The 4,301-nt window shown below is 42.4% G+C and overlaps 1 non-coding gene across 1 annotated transcript; it reads left to right on the top strand.

Moving 5' to 3' along the window:
* The first annotated feature begins 3,889 nt into the window (after positions 1 to 3,889).
* LOC128568234 (U6 spliceosomal RNA) lies at positions 3,890 to 3,993 on the top strand. Its single transcript, XR_008375055.1, has one exon. It is a non-coding gene; the product is annotated as a U6 spliceosomal RNA (small nuclear RNA).
* Positions 3,994 to 4,301: the final 308 nt, after the last annotated feature.

The raw sequence follows: 4,301 nt of genomic DNA, 5'->3' as shown, positions 1-4,301 counted from the left end.
GACAGGGATGTAGTCTGCCTGTAGATGTGGAGGATTTAATGCCAGCAGTTAGAGCCACCTTGTTTTCCCTTAGCCACATTTTCCTGAGAATGACAACCCAATAGTTCTAGTGTTACAGACTCCAAAGTGCCGTACCTTAAGGAAAGTTCCTGTCTATTCATGAAAAGCCAAGGAGTGGCCTCAGCGCCTGTAGCTCAGTGAGTAGGGCTCCAGCCACATACACCAAGGTTGTCTGGTTCAAGCCTGGCCAGGGCCTATTAAATAACAATGACAAGTGCAACCAAAAAATAACCAGGTGTGGTGGCAGGCACCTGTAATCCCAGCTACTTGGGAGGCTGAGCCAAAAGAATCCTTAAACCCAAGTTTGAGGTTTCCTGTGAGCTGTGACACCACAGCACTCTACTGACGGCAACATAGTGACTCTGTCTCACAAAAATAAAATAACAAAAATAAATAATAAAACCTGGCCCTGGCCAAAATAATAAAAATAAAAATAAATGCCTGCTCAGTGCCTGTAGCTCAAGCAGCGAGGGTGCCAGCCACATACACCGGAGCTGACGGGTTGGAATGCAGCCGGAGCTGCCAAACAACAATGACAACTACAACCAAAACATAGCCGGGTGTTGTGGCAGATGCGTGTAGTCCAGCTACTTGGGAGGCTGAGACAAGAGAATCACTTAAGCCCAAGAGTTTGAGGTTGCTGTGAGCTGTGACGCCACGGCACTCTACCCAGGGGGACAGCTTGAGACTCTGTCTCAAAAAAAAAAAAAAAAAATGCCAAGAAATGGCAAAGAAAGAGTGCTAGATGCTTTCTCTCTTCCTCTCGCTTGCAATTGACTAAAAAAAGATAAGAGTGGATTAAAGGGCGGTGCCTGTGGCTCAAAGGAGTAGGGCACCAGCCCCATATGCCGGAGGTGGTGGGTTCAAACCCAGCCCCAGCCAAAAACTTAAAAAAAAAAAAAAAAAAGAGTGGATTAAGACATAAAGAGCTGGGTGGCACCTCTGGTTCAGTGGGTAGGGCACCAGCCCCATATACTGAGGGTGGTGGGTTCAAACCCTGCCCCTGCCAAACTGCAACAAATAAAAAATAGCCAGGCATTGTGGCGGGTGCCTGTAGTCCCAGCTACTTGGGAGGCTGAGGCAAGAGAATCACCCAGGAGTTGGAGGTTGCTGTGAGGAGTGTGACACCAGGGCACTCTACCGAGGGTGATAAAGTGAGACTGTGTCTCTACAAAAAAAAAAAGGACATAAAGAGCTACCTACACATATGATTTGAAGAGAAACAGTCCTCCCACCTCTAAAATACGTCCACTCATGACTTGCTGACCTGCTCCATATACCAACATTAAAGAGTCATTCGTTGGAGATGAAGAATGATTCATGTATTCAATATTGAAGAAATATTAAGAACTCACACTCCAAATACTGTTCTTGTGTCTCTCCTCAAAAACACTGACTAACAAATAATAAACAGTCCTATTCTAAAGATACTTAAAAATAGAAAAGACAAGAAACAAGACAACTTAAATGAACAGTAAATGTTAGTGCAGGGTTAGAATATCTGTCCCTCCGGGGAAAGGGAGCCCAGAACTGGAAAGTAGGTAGATGATGCTGTGGGAGCCATTGAAGGGGTTAAGCTGGTAGGGGGAGTCGGGTGGGGAGGAGGGTGATACATGAATGTATTATATTTATACTTATATAGCATAATGGAGAGAAAAATGCACAAGATCATTAATAGTCATTAACATACATGAAGAATTTATTGTCAGAGGGAGTGTTCAGGAATTCATCTCTTAAGTTATATTCTTATTCTAAAATGGTGGAAAACCCAGAGCTATAAAAGTCTCAGAAATTATTAGCTATTTGGGAAGTCAAAACTCTTGCACACATAAAAAAATAGAGTGCATGTGAGTCCATGGGGTGGGGATTTCAAGGTGATAGTGGCCTAGGGAAAGATATGTTCCAGAAAAGACTGAAGCAGCCTCCAAAGCCCTCCTGGAGGGGAGCAAAGATCTCCTGAGGAGAGACAAGGAGGGCAAGGGTCAGCTAGGGGTGGAGGTTGGAGGCGGAGTTTGTGTTCAAAATCAACAAAGGCTAGTGACATTCATTCAGGAAACTTTAATCAAGCCCTCCACCAGGGACTTGTGGTGAATGCAGAAAAAAAATACAGAAATGACCTGTCTGCAAGAGCCTCCAGTTTAATTTTCCAGTGGAAAAGGAGATACTGTTCTGCTTGGAATAGAAGCTTTGTTGAAAGGGTTGTTCAGGCCTGGCTCAGTGGCCCACGGCTGTAATACTAGCACTTTGGGAGCCTGAGGTAGGAGGATTTCTTTTCTTTTTTCTTTTTTTTAATTTTTATTAAATCATAGCTGTGTACATTAATGCGATCATGGGGCACCAGACCCTGGTTTTATATACCATTTGACACATTTTCATCACACTGGTTAACATAGCCTTCCTGGCATTTTCTTAGTTATTGTGTTAATACATTTACATTCTACATGTACTAAGTTTCACATATACCCTTGTAAGATGCACCGCAGGTATAATCTCGCCACTCACTCTCCCTCCCCCCTCTATCCCTTCCCTTTCCCCCTTCCCCCTATTCTTGGGTTATAACTGGGTTATAGCTTTCATGTGAAAGCCATTCATAGTAGGGCTGAGTACATTGGATACTTTTTCTTCCATTCTTGAGATACTTAACTAAGAAGAATATGTTCCAGCTCCATCCATGTAAACATGAAAGAGGTAAAGTCTCCATCTTTAAGGCTGCATAATATTCCATACATATACCACAATTTATTAATCCCTTTGTGGATCGATGGGCACTTGGGCTTTTTCCATGACTTAGCAATTATGAATTGGGCTGCAATAAACATTCTGGTACAAATATCTTTGTTATGATGTGATTTTTGGTCTTCTGGGTATATGCCTAGTAGAGGAATTATAGGATTGAATGGCAGATCTATTTTTAGATCTCTAAGTGTTCTCCAAACATCTTTCCAAAAGGAATGTATTAATTTGCATTCCCACCAGCAGTGTAGGAGGATTTCTTGAGGCCAGGAGTTTGAGACCAGCCTGACCAAGAGTGAGATCCTGTCTCTGTAAAAATAGCAAAATTAGCCATGTGTGGTGGTATGTGCCTGTAGTCCCAGCTCCTTGGGAGGCCGAAGCAAGAGGATGGATGGCACAAGCCCAGGAGTCTGAGGTTGCTGTGAGCTATGATGACACCATTGCGCTTTAGCCTGAATAACAATAGCAACAAAGAAATGGCGGTTGGAAGCAGGGGAATCCCATGTGTGCACGCATGTGGCTTGTGTTCACAACGCACACTCTCTGATGCACACACACACCTACACATGCACATGTGATGCCTACTGACTGCTGTATACCTTAGAAGTATACAGATCGCTCTTAGGTGAAAACTTCCTATATATGAAACCAGGGTATGGTGCCCCATGATCACATTAATGTACACAGCTATGATTTAATAAAAAAAAAAAAAAAGAAAGAAAGAAAACTTCCTATACAGTGCCAAATTATAATGTGTTTGCATTTTAGCTAGAGTTGCCTTTTAAAGACTTTATTGCTAAGAAACAAAATGAGATCCCTCCTTGGTACGAACAAAGCAGTTTGAAAAAAGATACCCAGGTTCACGTGTCATGTAATTGAAAGATGTTTGTTACAGGAAAAAGTAGCTGTAAAGGGCATAGCAGTCATCCCAGACCTTGATCTAATGAGTTTGCTTTCTATATAGAAAATCCATATTTACATTAAATGTATTTAAATTACTATTTATTATATTAAATGTATAATGTACAGAAAAGCATAAATTAAAAAAATCACTCATAATTGACCACAGCTAACATTTGATGGTAATTCCTTGCACTTGCTTCAGCAGCATATATACTAAAATTGAAAAGATACAGAGAAGATTAGGATGACCCCTGAGCAAGGATGGCACACAAACTCACAAAGCATTCCCCCAAAGTTAAATAAATAAAAACAGTTTAAAAATGTAATTCCTGGCCATGCTCAGTGGCTCACGCCTGTAACTCTTTGACGCCCATGTGGGTGGATTGGTTAAGCTCAGGAGTTTGAGACCAGCCTGAGCAAGAGTGAAACTTCATTTCTACTAAAAATAGAAAAACTAGCTGGGCACCTGTGGCTCAAGCAGCTCATTTACCAGAGGTGGCAGGTTCGCCTCCAGCCCAGGCCCTTCAAACAACAATGACGGCTGCAACCAAAAAATAGCCAGGTGTTGTGGTGGGCTCCTGTAGTCCCAGCTACTTGGGAGGCGG

This window comes from Nycticebus coucang, chromosome 16, assembly GCF_027406575.1.
Source record: "Nycticebus coucang isolate mNycCou1 chromosome 16, mNycCou1.pri, whole genome shotgun sequence".
NCBI lineage: Eukaryota > Metazoa > Chordata > Mammalia > Primates > Lorisidae > Nycticebus > Nycticebus coucang.
The sequence above is the reverse complement of the archived record's forward strand: the minus strand, read 5'-3'. Positions and strand labels throughout refer to the sequence as shown.